This window comes from Ambystoma mexicanum, chromosome 3q, assembly GCF_040938575.1.
Source record: "Ambystoma mexicanum isolate Mex_15411 chromosome 3q, UKY_AmexF1_1, whole genome shotgun sequence".
In the NCBI taxonomy this organism is placed as follows: domain Eukaryota; kingdom Metazoa; phylum Chordata; class Amphibia; order Caudata; family Ambystomatidae; genus Ambystoma; species Ambystoma mexicanum.
In genome coordinates this window covers 290,858,546-290,878,421 of record NC_090926.1, presented here as the reverse complement: position 1 = coordinate 290,878,421, position 19,876 = coordinate 290,858,546, and positions in this window count along the sequence as shown.

Genomic DNA, 19,876 nt, shown 5'->3' with positions numbered 1-19,876 from the left:
GTCATCTAGATAAACTATGACAGAATGGAAAAGAAGGCCTGCAAACCCATGATCCATATAGCATTGAAAAACTGCAGGTGCATTAACAAGACCAAACGGCATCACCTGATAGTCAAAGTTACCGTAATGGATACGATCCTAAGAAGGTTATACACGCTGTGTAGGTCCAATTTGGGGAATATGAATGAACCCTATACAGCCTTAAGGATATCTGACATTAAGGGTATGCGATATTTATCTTTTGTGGTGATTTTACTGAGTCTACGGTAGTCCAGGCAAGGTCTAAGCTCATCTGTATCATTTTTTGGAACAAAAAAAACAGGATATCCCAGCTGGAGACTGGGATTCTCTTATCAATCCATTTTGAATATTGGCAGAAATGTAGTCTTTGAGGGTTCTCTTCTTTTGTAATGATAGAGTATACATTCTACCAAATGGGATATTGGCTCCTGGAATGAGATCGATCGGGCAGTAGTCATATCGATGAGGCAGTAATTATTTTATCCTTTTGTCTTGTAGATACGATATTTAGAAGGTTTCATGCTCGGGGGAATCGTTGCTACCGAAGACTTGACAGGAACGAGAGAAATAATAGTGGGATGATGGAGAGATGGTTCATCAGGGTAGCAATTCTGAGAGCAATACTCAGAACCCAGATACAGAAAGTTGGTTTTCCAATTAATGTTAGGGTTATGTTCAGTGTATAACCATGCCACTTACAAAATATCTGCACTTTGTTAAATTAAGGTTTAGTTGTGCACAGGATAACTGCATTACAAGAAATGGAATCTATTGCGAATGGTAAATTGACTCGGATGAGCTTAGAGGCTCTCCAGAGTGCTTGTGAAGCCAGAGAGCTAGACTTTGTGGATATGTCTAGGGCTGAGCTGATAGCTGCCCTGGTGGACTACCAGACTGATTGTGAAACTCTTGAAGGGGGGGAGGGGGTGCAACCAATGAGGACTCTATCCCGAGGGTTGTCGCTGAATCTGATTCTGGGAATGCCACCATTTCTGCTGCCTCTGTTCCAAACCCCAGCACTTCCTTGGAGCTTGAGTTATTAAGGATGAAATTGGCCTTTGAATATCGCAAGTTGGAAATAGATGCTGAGCTTAAGAAAGAGGAGTTGGCACAGCAAATGGAAACTCAAGAATAGGGATCTTGAACTCAAAGACAAGGACACTGAATGTCAGCAAATCCAGTTAGAGAAAGCTTGAGTGGAGACTTCAGCTAAACCAGTTGAGAGTGTCAGGTCCCCAGCAACCAAGTTTATGAAAGATTTGGTTGGTGTGTATGCGGAGGGTTCTGATATCCTCCAATGGATTGAAGCGTTTGAGATGGCTTGTGCAATTCATGATGTTGATAAGAGGGATTGGGCTAAGTGTTTGTTAAGCAGAGTGCCTCAAACTGGATATGACTGTATTCTGAAACTGAGTGTGGAAGAAAGGGGTCAGTATGAGTGCATGAATTCTGCTTTAATTGCCAAGTTTGGCAAGACACCTACCCAATACCTTAAACGGTTCAGGGATTTTAAGAAATGAGAGAATGTGTCTTGGATTGACTGGGTGAGTGCTGCGCACATGAACATGATGAGATGGATTGATGGTTACAAAGTGAAAACGTTTGTTGAATTGTCCCACCTTTTGTTTTTTGAGCATTTTTCGGAAGCCTGTTCACCAGAGCTGTGTCAGTATGTTGCTGACCAGAACATTTTGGACCCCTTTAAGCTGGCAAGGTTGGCTGACAAGTGGGTCTCCCACTGGGTGTCCCCTGAGGACTCCAATGGGAAGGACAAGGACAAAGAAAAAGGGACCTCTCAGAAAACTGAGGAGTCCCTGAAGCAACCACAGTCGGGTAAACCAAAACCTTCCTCTCGTAGGAAGTGGGGATAAGTCTGTTGTGGGTGGGAGTAAGAGTAGTGGTCCGCCTGCTGCAAAGCAGGGTCCCAGTGGCTTCAGTACCGTACCCCGAACTACTGGCACTTGTTGGGATTGTGGGGCTCTGGACCACAGAAGGGGTGACCCCAAGTGTAAGGGTAAGGCACTTGGAGTCCAGGCTGTCAGCCTGACCTACCCCTACTCCGTACCTGAGGTGGAGGCCACTGTCCTCCCCTCTTCTACTGGGATCATATCCGGTGCTCCCGTAGAGATTTCCTTAGTGTCCCTTGGGGCCTGGCACCAGTACGCAGGAGTACTGGCGACTATCCCACAGAACACTCGTAGGTTTTTGAGAAGTGTCCTCTTGAATGGCCAGCCTTCTACTGGTTTGAGAGACACTGGGGCAAGCATGACAGTGGTGGACAGGACCCTGCTCAAGCCAGAGGACCTTGTAGGTGCTCCTCTGAGAACCACCAGGTTAGCTGGTGGGCCTCCCAAATTATCGCCTGTAGCCCTAGTCAACATTACGATTGGAGACAAGACAGCGAAGCTTCCGATCCTGGTTCAGGACAACGTGTCTGCGAACATTTTGTTGGGAAACGATTTGGTCGAGTTGGGGATGATCACGGATGGTCTACCCATGGCTGCTGCGGCAGTCACCCGATCGCAGGTCACACGGGATCCGGCTGCGAGCCTGGCACCCTTGTTGATGGGGAAACCCAAGGCACGAAGGAAACAGAAGAGTAAGAAGACCACCTCTGTGGAGGGAGCCCCTGCTCTTCCTGCTGTTCTGACAGCACCCATTGGGATCCATGCTCCGGATGGGCTGGGTCTAGTGGTGAATCCCGTCCCACCTCCTGTGGGAGAAGTGCCAGAAGACTTTCCTGTGGGAGAGGCTCTCAACCCGGACGATCATCCCGACCTTCAATGCTTGTTAGCTGAAGGGGGACCCTCCCGGGCAGACTTCTGTAAGGGGCAGAGAGAGTGCCACTCTCTCGAGGGTCTGAGGAAACAGGCCCTGTCCCAGGCACAAGGAGAAGTGCCTAGGACATTCCAGATTTATTGGGAGGGTGAGCTCCTTGTTAGTGAGCCCACTAAGCCTGAAACTGGTGCCCTCAAGAGGTTGGTGGTACCCCAGGTTTACAGGCCCTTCCTGCTGCAGTTGGCACATGAGGTGCCCTTAGCTGGTCATCTTGGTATCAAGAAGACTAAGCAGAGGCTTTCGGCCCATTTTTACTGGCCTCGGATGGGAGTAGAAGTGAAGTCCCACTGCAGGACCTGCCCAACTTGTGAGTTGTCTAGCAAGACTAGAGGCAGTGTCATTGTCCCACTGCAGCCATTGCCAGTGGTTGGCACACCGTTTGAGAGGGTGGGTATCGACATTGTCGGTCACCTTAACCCTCTCACTTCAGGTGGACATCGGTTCATCCTGGTCTTGGTAGACCAGGTACCCTGAGGCTATACCCCTTCGGACTGTAACTGCCAAGGTGGTTGCTAGGGCACTTCTGGGCATTTTCACCTGTGTTGGATTCCCTAAGGAGGTTGTCTCTGACAAAGGATCCAACTTCATGTCTAGTAACATGAAAACCATGTGGAAAGAGTGCGGGGTAACCTACAAGTTCTCCACCTATTACCACCCAAAAGGCCAATGGTCTGGTTGAGAGATTTAAAAAAAACTCTCAAGGGCAAACTAGGAGCTTTGAAAGAGCCCCCAAGGAGGAAATGGGATCTCCTCCTGCCATGCCTGCTGTTTGCTTACAGCGAGGTACCTCAAGAGGGTATTGGTTTCAGCCCCTTTGAGTTACTCTTTGGAAATCCTGCGAGGGGGCCCTTGCCTTGATCAGAGAAGGTTGGGAGGCCACCCCTCTAGGTCCCGCCAATCAAGTGGGGGACTATGTGTTAGGCCTCAGACAGAGGATGACACAGATGATGGGTCAAGCAACAGCAAATCTCAAGGCCAGCCAGGAATTAAATAAGTACTGGCATGACCTTAAAGCCTTGCAAGTGGATTGGACTCCGGGACAGGAAATTCTTGTGATGGAGCCTACCAAGCCTAGAGCTTTGGCAGACAAGTGGACTGGACTCTTCAGGATCATCTCCAAGATGGGCGAAGACAATTATCTGGTTGACATGGGAATCCCAGGTGTAGTCTCATGTCTCTTGCTAGCTTCAGAGCAAGAAGAGGATGAGAGTGAGCCCCTTCCTGATTTGCTGCATAGCAACCCTCAGGATGGCTCAGTAGGGGGAGTACATCTCTCTCCAGATCTGATGAGAGCAGCAGAGGGCCTGCAGGGCATTGCTCCAGCAGTATGCCTCTCTGTTTTCCCTGACACCAGGCCTTACACCGTGGTGTAGGCACAAAACTGACACTGGTGACAGTGTGCCTGTCAAAAGCAGGTGCTACCGTATGTCAGATACAGTTAAGAACCACATCCAGGCTGAGGTCGCCAAGATGTTGGATCTGGGTGTTATTGAACCCTCAACCAGTCCCTGGTCCAGTCCAGTGGTCCTAGTCCCCAAGGCAAGTTCCCAGGCAGGTACCAAGGATTGGAGGTTCTGTGTGGACTACGAGGAGTCAATGCCATCACCAAAACTGACGCGCACCCATTGCCCAGGGCTGATGAGCTCATGGACCCCATAGGTGCTGCCAAATTTGTGAGCACCTTTGACCTTACCTCAGGTTATTGGCAAATAGCTCTGACAGACCATGCCAAGGAAAAGACGGCGTTCTCAACACCAGAGGGACTCTACCAGTTTAGGGTCATGCCTTTTGGGTTGAACAATGCCCCTGCCACCTTCCAGAGATTGGTCAATCAAGCGCTCACTGGGCTGGAGGCCTTTTGTGTGGCCTACAAAGACGACATTGTCGTCTACAGTCCTACCTGGGAAGAGCATTTGACACACCTGGATAAGGTGTTGCAGGCCTTGAAAAGGACTAACATCACTATCAAGGCCACCAAGTGCCAGATAGCTCAGGGGGAAGTCACGTATCTTGGTATTGAGGTAGGAGGTGGTGAAATCCAACCTCTCCCCAGTAAGGTACAGGACGTACGTGACTGGGAGACTCCCACTACTCAAACCCAGGAAGAGGTTTTTTGGGCCTCACTGGGTACTATCGCAATTTCATGGCTGACTATGGAACCATAGCTGCATCCCTGACAGCTCTGAATTCACCCAAACAGCCTAGGAAGGTTAATTGGACTGAAGACTGTCAGAGGGCCTTTGATGGCTTGAAAGAAAGTCTGTGTAGGGCACCTGTGTTGTGTGCGCCTGACTACAGCCGACCCTTATATTCCAGACGAATGCCTGCGACACCTGAATTGGAGCTGTCTTGTCCCAGTTAAATGACAAAGGTAGGGGACATCCTATCATATTCATCAGTAGACAACTCAAGGGTAGAGAACTTAGGTGGGCTACTGTTGAAAAGGAATGTTTTAGCATAGTTTGGAGCCTTAGGCGTTTTAGGCCCTACGTTACAGGGTCTACCTTCAAGGTCCAAACAGATCACAAGCCCCCTAAGTGGCTTATGCAGATGAAGGGTGAAAACCCGAAACTGCTCAGGTGGTCCATTAGTCTGCAAGGGCTAGACTTCACCATAGAGCACAGACCAGGGAAGAGTCACAATAATGCAGATGGCCTTTCCAGAAGGTATGTTGACCGTCTAGATGAGGGTGTCTATCTCGTGAGAGATCAGGCACCCTAACCTCAGTCGGGGGGGCGACTGTGATGCTGGAAATGCATCGGAGGGACAGGGCCTCCATATCCTTGTCCTTTACTGCTTTTTATCATGTGTTCTGTCGTGTTTTCTGCGCAGGAGTTCATATGGGACTCCTGGCGGTGCGTCTCTCTCTTTTGGTTTGGTGAACAGACCCATGGGATACCCTTATGGAACCCATGGGTGGGGGTACAACCCTGTGCCCATAGTGTATGTTTTTGGGCACCTGTGGGTGGCCCACAGAGCAGGGTATGGGCTGGTGACAGCTCCATGCTGAATTTGACAGGTGCCCTGAGTATCCTCCATTTTGGGATACCCAGGCCCCGCCATTGGAATCAGTTGATTCCTGATAGGAAACAAGATGGCCCCTGTGGCCTCTTGCTTTCTATTGCCTGTTACCTTGTTTTCCCAAAGTCCTGTGAAGCCCTGACTCTGTCCCTTCCCCCTGACCGGCTGTTGGGTGGAAGTTCCATATATGGTGTTGTTGTGAAGTCCAGGCCAGACTGGCTGGAGCTTTCCCAATGACTGTATGTTGTGGGTACCCCTGTGGGTGGGACCTGGGTGAATGGAGTGTGTGATGAATACACATTCTGTGTTGTGGGTGTCTAGTATCTGGTGGTTGACACAATGGCTGAGACAGCCCTGCCCGAAACTGGTATGAATGCAGTGTGGAGTGTTGAATGGCTGGGTACTTGTCCCAATACACATAACTTGTTGCGAGTGTCTGGAGAGGAGTGAATGGCCTGAATGCACTATGCACCTGATTGGCTGCCTGCCTGCATGAATGCCCTTCTGACCGATTGGTTGCCTGAGTGTGACCCAGCAGATGAATGGGAGACCAACTAGTCTGGGGGCCTCTCACTGCTAGAATTCATGTTCAGAAGCTGAAGAGTAACTGGAGTGAAACTGAAGCTTAACCTTGAAGCCCTGCTGGAAGAGAAGAATTGCTGTTGCTCTCCTTCATCAATCTGAAAGCTGCTGTGTCTCCAAGGACTGACCCAGAGAGGACCTGGTAAGGCGCCCTCTTCCCGAGCTATGAGGGACAATTGTGCACCAGCTGATCTTTGCCAAAGCTCCCTGGTAGACAGACCTACGACAGGCTGCCGACCGGAGATGGGGACTGCTGCAGAATCCCAAGGAGAAGCGACCGGACTGTTGTCCGCCACTGTCGACGACCGCCGTCGCCAACCGGAGCCGCTGTGCTCCCCGAACTTCATTTGATCCAAGGTCGCTCTCATCCACATCGTCGCCGCTGTATCCTGCTGGAGAAGGCCTGACCGTCGATGCAACAAGGAGCATCCACCGGTGGGTTTCCCGCCACCCAAAGACCACAGAGACGCCGACGACTCGATGCCCTGGGCTGGGCCACAGTTCTTCAAACTCTTTGCGGTCCAGAACTATCGACACCGAGGTGCCCCGCACGCCTCTTTCTTGCAGGACGTTTACGTTTCCCCGTCAACGAGGACTGCTAGGAATGAAGCTGCCTCTTCACCAGCGTAGCTCACCCTGCTCTCTGTCGGATGTTCGATGACCCGTGACTCCTGCCTTAAAAGTAGGGCCGTCGATTCCCCGCCGAGGAACGCTACAACGCCAGGTACTTTGGGGTTGCATAACTATTGGGAAGTCTATTGTGAACAATATATGGACTGGGCTTGTATCTTTATTCTACAGGGTGCCCAGGTGGGGGGATCTCGACACAGAGCTGTGTTTAACGGCATACTTGCCAACCCTACCGAATTAGGTGGTAGGATACTACTTTTTAAGCAGTCCTACCGCCTACCACTTTATTGGCAACAAATACCGATTTTAAAAAAATATATATATGTTTTTATCTTTTTACTTTTTTTAATTTTTTGCCTACGCCAGCTCAGATGAGTCTTTCAAGGGCTCCCCAGACCTGGCATAGCGGGAGAAGGCACGGCATGCAGGTTTTTGATGTCAAAAGGCACCCACGGCGGTGGGCTAAATGCTCCCCTCTGCCGTGGGTGCCTTTGAGAAAAGGCGCCATGAGCCCCCGACCACGCCAGCTCGTGGGGAGTCTTTCAAGGGCTCCCGCGGGCTGGTGTGGTGGCAGGCGCCTCATTGTCATTGAATGCTCTCGCGGCGGCGGGCTGATTCAATGACAATGGGCTGCTGACGCGCCCTATTCCTATCATTACCTCCTCGCCTGACTATTTTTGAAACTTTAAGATTCCTACAGATTTTTGGTCACAGAATGTTGGCATATATGTAACGGTAGCGACCAGTATTCTGCCAATTCTTCAACCGTATTGCTTTCCTTCCTCTCTCTACTGCTGGTTTCCTCTTTATTGATCTGTGTGACATTTTGACAGTATAGTTGATGCACTTTAATGAGATCTGATAATATTTGTGGTACCACTGTAGAACTGTATATATTTACCATTGTTGATTTTCTGAGCACAAAGTGAGTTATTGTGATAGTGTACATAACCTTGAATATTAATTATATAAAGACTGTGTTTTAACCGATACAGTGTGCGGACATTCCTTTGTGGGTGCTTGGGGACTACACTGTACTTAAGAACCAGCCTGCATCACCTCCTGAGAAGCTAGGCCTTGATTGCTCGACCGCGTACCAATAATAGAGAATCTTGCCTGGGGTCCTCTGTGCCTCTCCTCTACCATATAGAGAGTGGAAGTACAGACACCCCCCTCCAGTCTTTACAATGGCTCTTTATCCCACAGTGCAAACAACGTCCCTGATCCCTTCTCTTACGACGTTTGTCTTCTGACAGGGGCCCCCATGTGGCTCCAACCTGCATAGGTTCAGATTTCACTATTTACTATTGTCGATGGTGTATGAGGATGAGAATATGAAGAATGCCCTTGTCGTCTTTCTTCTCTGCTCCCTGACAAATGATGTTCAAGTTGTAAGTCAGTCGAGACCAATTCAGAAAAATAGCGTGGTCTAGGGACCCGGGCCAATTCGCCCTTAACGTCTTTGTTGAGAGCCCACTTAAATAGAGTAGTTTGAACGATTCTGGCCAACCGGTCTCTGCCGCTGGTTTCTTTAATCAAGTTAGAAATGTTAGGACATCAATGGAACTTTGTTGGATCTCACAGAGGGTTTCATGAGCAGCATACTCCGTCTCAGGTCTTTCAAACATGTGCTTCAAGGCATCAACGAAACCCTGATAATTGTCCAGAATGGGGCTACTTGTAGTAACAAAGGGAGTATCCCAAGCTAGAGCATTACCCACTAGATTACAAATGATGAAACCTACTCTGGCCTGAAGAGTAGCTAAGGCATGAGGCTTGAAAGTGAATTGAACCAAACATGCCTCCAAGAATTCACATAGTTTCTTCAGTGAGCCATCATATTTACCAGTCGTCAGACCCCCTAATGGATTATCCATGGGTGTGTTTTTTCATGTGGCAAGCACTTGAAGTGTATGGTTTTACATCATTAGTGACTGAACTTCTGCAGTGAGGCTCTGAATGGCACTGACAAGTTCCTGCATCTGGTCCATCTTGTCCTCTTCTTGGCGTCGCAATCTCTCATCTGTGCGGGTTGTGAGGCCAATGAACGTCTGTGTGACCGGCGTATCGAGGGTTCTTCCTTCTCCGATATAGGTGGATACTTGTGGCCATTGTGTAAGCGTTGCTGAATAAGTAGAGGCGTTCCGAAACATGACACAAGGGGCGTCTGGGGGATCGTCTCCAGAATAGAGGGAAAAACCAGAGCAGAAAAACCCTCCAAGCATCAAAGGCGAAGTCAATCCGGGAGTTTGAATGCAGGAGAAGCAGTAATCAAGGATACCTAATGCTGGATGACATCAGACAGAAGCAAACGGGACAGGAGCGGCAGGAAACCGAAGAAACAAAGGGAGGCAGGAGCAAGGCAGGGGTGGGGAGAATGACTGAATGGGAAGGAATGGGAAGGGAACGGGCAGCGTCTTACCTCAGGAGACAGTATTTGCGATGCGGTACCCGGCATTGGAAAACAAGTGTTTATGCGGCAATGAATGTAACCACTTCCGCATTGCAGAAACAGACAAGAACGTTCTGCCGTGCTCAGAGCGAACATGGTGTCCCCGCTGTTGGGTTCCAGCCCGCGGTGTGCGCACGCGGGGGCTGGAGTGTCCGGGCTAGGCCGCACGGCCTGTGGCGCAGCGCCAGCGCGAGCTGCAGAGACAGACACCCGCACGCGTTGCTGGTCTGCCCCGGAACTGCCTCCCAAACGCAGGGGCGGGGCTTTTATTAGAGACGCCCTGCGTCACCGCGTAGCGGGACGCAGGGCGGAACATAACATTCCTCCTTTATTATAAAACAAACAAACACAATACAACTGCAAACAACTGGACGTTCACCGTTAGTCTACGGGGTGTGTTGGCTACCACACATAGTCACTTAGCTTGGCTGGCGGCCTCGTGGCAGTTCTCAGGCCGTATCGCCCTTCTCGGGGACTACCCCCCCTTGGCCCCTGATCTGGCTCACCTTCATTGGTGGTATCCTCGAGGCTAGGGGCATCCGGCGGTTCCCAAGTCCTGTCCCCCGCTCCTGTCTCGTCCGGGATGGATCCGGGCTCCTCTTCGCTGGACCGAGCATCCTCTTCCTCCCAGTGGTCCTCTTTGTCTGTCCACATGGTGTGGGGCACCGCCTTGAACCACAACGAATTCCTCATCACTTGACGGCGTCCTCGTGTCACTGTCACCATGGTTCCGCGCCGATCACTGACGGTCCATGGCAGTTCATCGTATCTGGTGTCGAGTTTTGCCTTGGTGGGGTTGCGTAGCATGATGACTTGATCCCCTACTTGATGGTTGGATGGCCTGGCTCTCCTCTTGCCGCTCATGTGGGCATTGGCACTCCTTCTCCTCATTTCTGTGCGTTCTTCGTTGACCCCGTCCGGGGTCCTGCTCGGATGGTGCGGAATCGAGGATCTGATAACGGTGCCGAACATAAGGTCCGCCGGTGGTATACCGGTTGTGCTGTGGGGGGTGACCCGATAGTTTCTGAGGAAACGGTACAGATCAAATTTCCATGGGCTGGCATTCGCCTTGGATACCCTTAGCACTTTGTTAATTGTTCTCATGAACCGTTCCACATCCCCGTTTGCCTGGGGCCATCCCGGCATGATGTGGTGATACTGTATATTGAGTTCTTGCAAATAGTTCTTGAATTCCTCCCCTGTGAACGGCGGCCCGTTGTCGCTTTTGATGGAGGTGGGTAATCCGTGAGTTGCGAACATCTGCTCGATGGCCGGAATGACCACTTCCGCCACGGTGGATTCGACTATTTCCACTTCAGGATAGCGCGAGTGATCATCAATGGCCACCAGTAGGTAGAGGCCTTCTCGTAGCTTACAGAAGTCAATGCTGATTGCCTCCCACCGAGAGCGGCCGCGTTCAGCCGGTAGAATTGGTTCCGGTTCTGGCGGGGCTCCCGTTATCTGACAGGATAGGCACGTGCTGATTAGTGCCTCTACACGTTCCTCGATCTGGGGAAACCATACCCTGTGCCTTATGCGGGCCTTTGTTCTAGCCAGTCCTTGGTGTCCTTCATGTGCTAGGGCCACAACCCTGGCTTGTAGTTTGAGAGGAATTACGATGCGGTTTCCTCGGAGCATCACCCCACCTTCAGTGATCGACAGATCTTGCCTGACGGTGAACATGCCGGACAGAAACCCTTTCGCTTCCTCTGTCCTGTTGTGGGTGTGTCTCATGAAAGTCTTCCAATCACTCGAGATGATGGCATCTTTCACCAAGTCGCAACAAGGGTCCTTGTGGGTTTCCGACTCAATTTCCTCGATGCTCACCGCCTTAGGCCTCATTGCGCGTACCACTTGGCATATGTGTTCCTCAGTCTCTTCGGCCACTTGGATCTCTTGGTGGGTCGCCGCTCGCGGATGTCTCGAGAGAAAATCCGCGGGGTTTCCACTGCCTGGCTGGTAGATGAGATCAAAGTCTTATTGCTGAAGGTGTAGGAGCCATTTTGTGATTCGTGCCGGGGGGTGCGACGATGTCCCCATGAAGATGGGCAGCAGGGGTTTGTGGTCGGTGATTGTCGTGAACCGACGCCCATATAAGTAGAGGTGAAAATGCTGGCACCCCCACAACACGGCGATGGCCTCCTTTTCGATGTGAGAGTACCTCTGTTCGGTCTCCGTGAGGGCTCTCGATGCGTACGCTATCGGCCTTTTCTCCCCTTCCTTTGTTACCTGCATCAGGATGGCACCGAGCCCAACCGGGCTTGCATCCACGAACAGTTCAGTGGGCAGCTCCGTGTTGTAATATGCCATTTTGGTGTCGACAGACAGGGAGTCTTTGATGCTTTCGAATGAGTCCTGGCATTTCTGCCCCCAGTCCCACTTGGTGTTGGCCTTCGTCAGTTCCCGTAATGGCTCAGATAGGGTGGCCAGGTCTCGGATAAACCTCCCGCAGTAGGTGGCCATGCCTAGGAAACTGCGTACTTCCGTGGGGGTCATCGGTGGGCTTGCGGCCTGAATGTCTGCGACCTTCTGGGGGTCAGGGGAGATGCCTGTGCTGCCAAACTTGTAGCCAAAGAAGGTGATCTCTGATCTGAGGAACTCACACTTCTCCAGGTGTATGGTGAGCCCAGCCTCTTGTAGTCTGTCCAGTAGGGTTCGAAGCCTCTTGATGTGCTCTTCCGTGTCGGGGGCGTGAATCAAAATGTCATCGCTCACATTGAGGACACCAGGGATGCCCCTGATGACCTCTTGAATGGTTTGCTGGAATACCTCAGCTGCCGACGATATCCCGAAGCTCAGGCGTTTGTATCTCCGCAGCCCCAAATGCGTCGAGAATGTTGTGATATAGCGAGAGTCCCTGTGGAGCTTGAGTTGGTGATACCCCGCCTTCAGGTCAACCTTCGAGAATACACAGGAACCCGTGAGGTCAGCCACGATTTCATCGATTGTTGGTGTGATGTGGCGCTCTCTTTTAATGGCAGTGTTCGGGAGGCGCATGTCTATACAGATCCGCACTTTTCCAGGCTGTTTGGGTTTCCGCGTTACCACCATTGGCGAGACCCATGGTGTGGGTCCTGTGACCTCTTCTATGATGCCGGCTTCTTCCAGAGCCTTGAGTTCCTGCTCCACTTGCTCTCTCATGTGGAATGGGGTTCTCCGATGTCTTACGGCCTTGGGCGGTACTGTTTCATCAATGTGTAGTTTGATGGTTTTGCCCTTCAGACAGCCTATTCCCTCTTGCAGCTGGGGGTATTGCCTCAGTATGTTCTCCACCTCCTCGCCCTCATCGACGTGGCAGACGAATTTAACCACTCCCAGATCTTCTGCTGCGTCCCCACTCAGGAGGCTTTCAATTCCTGCCCTCATGACATAGACTTTCGACCATAGTCTATTTTCACCGTGTTCCAGCATGGTGCGGAATCTGCCAATCACTGGTAGGGGCTTCCGGCTGCCGTATGCGTATAGCAGCGTGTCTGTGCTTTTCAGCTCTGGTGGAGGGTTTAGAGTCTGGAATGTGCTTGTGGGCATCACATTCACTGAGGCGCCTGTATCAATGGTCATAAGGATGCTCTGGTTTTGGACGGTGACCATGCATTTGCGCCTTCGGGCAGATTTTCTTTGCGGTCCTTGACCTTGGCTCAATGCATGCACCAGATATACCTTCCTTCCTTTTCTGTCGTTGTCTTTACTGGGATTCTGCTGCATCGTCAAGACGTCATCCCCTTCTTCCTCCGTGGAGGAGTTGGCCACTGCGACCCTCCTTGCATTGACTTGCTTCTTTTTCTTGGTCGCATTCTTCTCAGGAAGATTTTGTAGGGGCTGGATGGAGCTGCCCGCTGATCTGCATACATTCGCATAATGATCCTTCCTGCCGCATGCTCCACACGTGTTTCCTTGTGCGGGGCAGTTGCGACGGCCATGTCGTGGGCCACCACACCAGCCGCACTCTGTGGGCCCAGGAATGCGCGGTTGCCACCTGTTCTGGCCATATCCCCTACTGTGATCATCCCTCGAGGATGGTTTGTTGGCAATCTGGGCCACCATGGCTGTGTTGAGGGTAGGTTGCAATCTGTGTAGCGTGGCCTCCATGTTGGCCGCTCTGGTGTGAGCCAGTTCCCTTTGGCGTCCGAGTTCAAGGATGCGTTGTAAGGGAATACCTCTCTCGCTGAGGACCAGGCGTCTTAGTTTTTCTGAGTGTATGCCGTTGATAACTTGCCTCCTGATTTCCCTCTCCACATTTGTGAACTCGCAGGACATAGCCAATTTTCTCAATCTGGTGTGAGACGCGTCTAAGGTTTCGTCCGCTGCCTGTATGGTGGTGCAGAAAATAAAAGTCTCGTAGTCCGGGTTTAGTTGAGGGAGAAAGTGAGCCGTGAGGGCATCTTTCGCGCTTTGGTATGCATCTTGGCCATCATCAACATTGAGGGAGTTGAAAATGCGCAATACCTCGTCACCCACACTGAGCAGTAGGTGTGCTTTCATCTTCCTGGCCGCCGTAAGCTCCTTGCACTCCATCGCCATTTCAAACTTCTGGATCCACAGCTGCCATCTGGGTCCACTTGACGATGGGTCCGTGAAGGGGTCAAACGGCTGGATTAGAGTTGACGACCCTCCTTGCGTGCACGGCTGGGGGGATGACAGCGACATGTTTGCCGCAATTCTAGATGGCGTGGTGGGCCCAGGGGTTGATGTGCCGGCCGCCATGTCGACATGTACCTTGTGATTCGCTTAGATCATCGCCAGTGCCGTGGAAATGGGCCTTCTCTGGACGTGCTGCGGTCCCCAGCCACTGAGTGATGAAGCGCAGGACCTGGTGTCTCCACGTTGTCCTGGTTGGCAATCCGTGTCGCTGCACTCAAATGGGGGGTGCCAGATGTTGAAATGGCTCCACCATGCCCAGCAGGAGATCATGGAGCGAAGGAGAAATGCAGAGAGAAAAAAGTGTCCAAAAATTTCACCGCGATTGCTGTGGGCCATCGGTATGCTTTACACGCCGAGCGCGTGTTGAACTTCGTTCCGCCTCGTCGCCATTGTTGGGTTCCAGGCCGCGGTGTGCGCACACGGGGGCTGGAGTGTCCGGGCTAGGCCGCACGGCCTGTGGCGCAGCGCCAGCGCGAGCTGCAGAGACAGACACCCGCACGCGTTGCTGGTCTGTCCCGGAACTGCCTCCCAAACGCGGGGGCGGGGCTTTTATTAGAGACGCCCTGCGTCACCGCGTAGCGGGACGCAGGGCGGAACATAACACCCGCTGGGAAAAGCTTCCACCAGTGCCATAACAGCCACCTAGAAGTGTTCGAGGCGACAGAGGAAGAGGTCCTGTAAATGGAACTATTTGTCGGTGGTTTCTGTGGAGGAGTTTGAGTCCTCTGTGCCTTCCCCCTCCGTAGTTAAAGTGGCAGAAAAGGCACAATAAGTGTTTTTACATTTCTGAAAGAATGGCTCAGAACCTTGTGCAGCAGGCTTTACATGAGGCTCAAGGCCACCAGAAGTAGGATGCAAGGAAGTTGGCCTTGGCCTCTGCTTCTGAAACATCTTCTTTGCTGTGCCTTCCTCTTCTGGCTCCTCTACCAGGTGCAAGAACTCGGATAAAGAAGCCCTCATTAGGGTGCTGCAGTAATTGGCCGATGAGATTCTTTACTCAGGAGGTGCTTCGGTTGTCAGGGGCCTCAAAGGTTTAGCAGTCTAAAAGATCTCAGAAGCAAGGGTCTCTTATTTCAGCCATCAAGAACAAGGATTAGTTGGAATAGAGGGACCCGGAGTGGATGGCCCTATTACAGTTTATGGTCATGACCCAGGCAGGTATTCAATGGCAGCATAATAAGCGGCTGTTTGGGATGTGGTGTATCTTGCGGTCAATACTGTTTTTACGAAGTTATATACATCCAGTAGCTTACATCCAGATTCAGGAATATCTAGAGACCAACTACCTCCTCGGAGTCTGCCAATCTGCTTTTAGGCCACAACACAGTACTGAACCGGCTCTGTTAGATCTAAAGACCCAGATAGATGAACTCAAAGATAAAGGGAAAATGGCCATGTTACTTCTCCTCGATCTATCCACCGCCTTCGATCTGGTGGATCACAAAGTACTATGTAAACACCTTGCCTCGGCTGCTCACTTTTCACAGGATGCCATTGCTTGGATTAAATCCTTCTTGAACAATAGGACCATGAGAGGTTTCTCTCCTTCAGATGCCGCTGGCCCCATTCTAATAACCTGTGGCGTGCCACAAGGATCTTGTGTCTCACCAACAATGTATAAAATATTCACTAAGCCACCGTTTGACGACTTGGACCATCTGGGTGTCACCTACATTAATTATGTAGATGACACCCAGATCCTCATACTGCTTACCGGGGACTACGACAAGGACATGGCCTTAGTGAATAAAATGTACCTAATCATTCAGGCATGGATGGCCGCCCACGGCCTATGCCTGAATGATGACGAAACTGAATTACTGATACTCGGAACTGTAGCCAACTTGAACAAACTTAGTTCAAAATACACCTCCTTTCATATTGATGAGAACAATATTAAAGTGGTAAGAAGTAAAAACCCTAGGTTTTTACCTCGACACAGCCCTCACACTAAGGAAACAAGTTAATGCCATGGCCTCCTCTACAGCATGTACTTGCAAGCTGATCAGGGCCTGCAAACCCTTCCTGTCCAAAGAAAGCTGTACTATCCTAGATAGAGCCCTCATCATCTCCAAGCTGGACTATTATAATGCACTGTACCTGGGTGAGAGCAAGTACATTGGGCCTCATTACAACATTGGCAGTACAATGATAATGGCGCCAGTAGTGCTGCCGGTGCCGTTATCACTGTACCGCCACATTACGAGTTCTGCTCGCGGGTGCCGCTCTGTACGCCTGGTCAGACCAGACGTGCAGAGCGGCACCCACAAGCAGAACTGGATGGTAGCAGCCCTGTGCACTGGCGTAACAGGGCCCCCCGCAGCCCTCGCGGTGCAGGGGGCTCCACCAGCACATGTCCTGGGAGGGGGCCCCACTTGGAGGAAAAAAAATGAAAAATATTTTTACCCCAAACATTTTTTTTTCTTTTTGATTTCACTTTGTATTCATAAATACATCATTTCTGTAACAGAAATAATGTCTTTATGAAGGCAGAGTGACTACAAAAAGAAACTTTCTTTTTGAAGTCCGAGGGATCCCCCACCCCATGCAATGGAAGACCCTAGGCTGCAGGCCTCCATGTCCTGGGGTGGGGAAGCCCTATGACTTCAAAAAGAAACAGTGGGCCTCATTATGAGTTTTCCCGTCCGGAAACAACAGTACCGTTAAGCTTGCCGGTACTATTGTTTCCAGACCGACAAACTACGAGTTCTGCGAGCGGGTGCCTTTCAGCCCGCCAGGTGTGACCTGGCGGGCGGAACGGTACCGGCGCGCAGAACTCGACGGATGCACCGGCCTCCCCATTCCCATTGAGTCCAATGGGACTCAAATGGGAATGGGGAGTAATATTTTCCGGCGCCCAGGAATGGGCAATTACCAGGTCCGTCGGGGCTATAATGCACCAGTAACGGCCCATTCCCGGGCACCAGAAAATTCAGGACTCCGGCGGCAGCCGTGCCATTATTTATTTGTCATAATGACCCCCAGTATCTTTTTGAAGTCACTCTGCATTCATAAAGAAATCATTTCCGTTATGGTTCAGTCCTTAAAGGAAATCATTTCTTTATGAAGTCAACGTGACTTCAAAAAGAAACAATCTCTTTTTGAAGTAATAGGGCTCCCCTTAACCCCATGACGGGTGCGTGTGTGAGTGTATGGTGTAAGGGTGCACACTTAAATGTATAGGTGGCTGCCTGTTTGAATGTATGGTGAAAGGGTGCACACTTAAATGTGTGGGTGGGTGCCTGGGTGTGTGTGCCTGTATGGTGAAAGTCTGCACACTTAAAAGTACGGTGGCTGCCTGGGTGTGCCTGCATGGTGAAAGGGTGCACATTTAAATGTATAGGTGGCTGCCTGTGTGAGTGTATGCTGAAAGGGTGCACACTTAAATGTATGGGTGGGTGCCTGGGTGTGTGTGCCTATATGGTGAAAGGATGCACACTTAAATGTACAGGTGGCTGCCTGGGTGTTCCTGTATGGTGAAAGAGTGCACACTTAAATGTATGGATGGCTATGGTGAATGGCGTGTGTGCCTATGTTCAGGGGTGCAAGAAAACCTACATTTCGGGGGGGCTAACCCTTCAAATGTTGGGCGACACTTTAACTTCACGGGCGGTGGGGGAGGGGCAAACTTATTTGTGTGGGCGCATCCAATTTATTTACGCATTTTAATTAGACTATTCTAGTGCAGCTTCAATTTTACAAGCAGTTAACTCTCTCCTTTAAGGTTTAAAGCTCCCACTTATGGACTGCTGCGAGAATTGAGTGGTCTCCTGTTCCCTCTCTACCCTTCCATTCCTTCCGCTGGCATGCAAGTACTAAACCCACATCGTGATTTCTATTGGATAAAAAATGTGGCATTTGATTGCAGGTACTAACAGTGAAATGCTTTATGTTATTAATTGCTGGGCTCTTGTTAACAGCAAAACCTAGGTGCTGTTTAACATCTTTGTCCTGTTCTGTCCGGCAACTGCTCAGAAGGTCAGCCAGGTCGAGTCAACATTGCCCAACATTTTAGGGCGGAGGAGTGCTGAATCCCAGTCAACTCAATGGCATTGCACCACTAGTGTGTTTAATGCCTTGATTACTTATTGGTAATCTTCATTACTCCTAGCCATGTTCTTCCTCGTCCCACTACTTGTGTATGAGGCACTCTACCTCATAACCAAGTACTGGGATGAGGTAGAGGTACATGGAGGTAATGCCTGACTTAGCTACCTGTAATCTTCATTACTCCTAGTCCCACTCTTCCTCATCCCAGTACTTACCTATGAGTGAAGGAGCCTCATATGTAAGCTCTGGGACAAGGAAGAGGGATGTGGAGGTAATTCTGGGCCAAGGGGATGTTTGTGGGGGGACGGGATTGTGTGACAAATCATAATGGTTGTCCATGTCTAGTCTAAGCAGGCATGATATGTGGTATTAGTGGCTAGAGAGGCATTTTGGTGCAGCCAGTCTAGTCATTCCACAGTTTGGTATGAATTTGTTTATAACTGGGCATTTCTGATAAAGCAGTCCGGCTAAGTGTAATTACCTGGCTAGACTGAAATTTCAGTGCTGCCAGACTAGTCGTTTCTTACTGGGGCATTGTATATTTTTCTTAGAATCTGTGATAAAATGATAGGATAGAAGTCATTTATAACGCGCATGTACACACGTGTTTCTAGGCGCGACAAGACATGGGAGGGAAGATAGAGGGAGGACAAGACAAACATTCTTACTAGGCCTTATGTCATTCAGATCGTGCAGGTGTAAGAACGAGAAGTGCAAGTTGAAAGGGAGGTGGGAAGTGCAAGGGAGAGGGGAGGGAAAAACAGGGCAGTAATTCTCTAAGTGCAGGCAGGGCAGTGCAGCTCTGGGTAGTGCAAGGAGAACAAGGGACTGTAGGGTTACAGTTACAGCCCCTAAGTGCGTGGTAGGCCCAGAGGCAGTGCCGGGGTGACTAATCAAGAAAGAGTCCGGCTATAGCGAGACTCTGAGGGTAGCCCAGCAACCAGTCGGTAAAGCAGACAGGTAGGTCAGGTAGGACAGGAGGGAAGGAAGAGAGAGAAAGCAGAGGAGAAGAGGAAAGTTTTGAGCTGCTTCCGGATCTTCAGGTGGTCCGGATCAAGTTTGAGAGTGGCAGGGAGGCCTTTCCAGAGGGGGGCACCTGCATAGGAGAGTGGTCTACCCCCCCCGACTCTCTGCCTGGGGAAGTGTCTAACCTTTAGAGAGTTGGTGGTAGCTGAGCGAAGGGCTTGTGAAGGAAGGTATTTTGGAAGAGAGCGATAGATGTAGTGTGGGCCTGGGCCTAGAAAACTTAGTGGACAATGCAAAAGGTCTTGGACTTGATCCTTGCAGCAACCGGGAGCCAGTGGACAGATTTCAGGTCTGGAAGGAGATATGATCCCTGGGCTTGAGGCCAAGGATAAGTCTCGTAGTCCTGTTCTGCATTAGTTGCAGAGGGCAGAGAGTAGAGGAAGGCAGGTTGAGAAAGAGGCTGTTGCAGTAGTCCAGCCTAGAGAGAACCAGGGGTCTGGAGACAGTGACCTTCTGGGGGAACGTTAGAAAGGGAAGAGTCCCTTTGAGGAGGAGCAGCTGGTAGTGGGACTTCTTGGCAATGTCCGAAATGTGAGGAGAGAAAGAGAGAGTGGAGTCAAAGATGACAACCAATTTTCTTTTCCTAGCAGGAAGGCGAAAGAAGAGGGTCCAAGG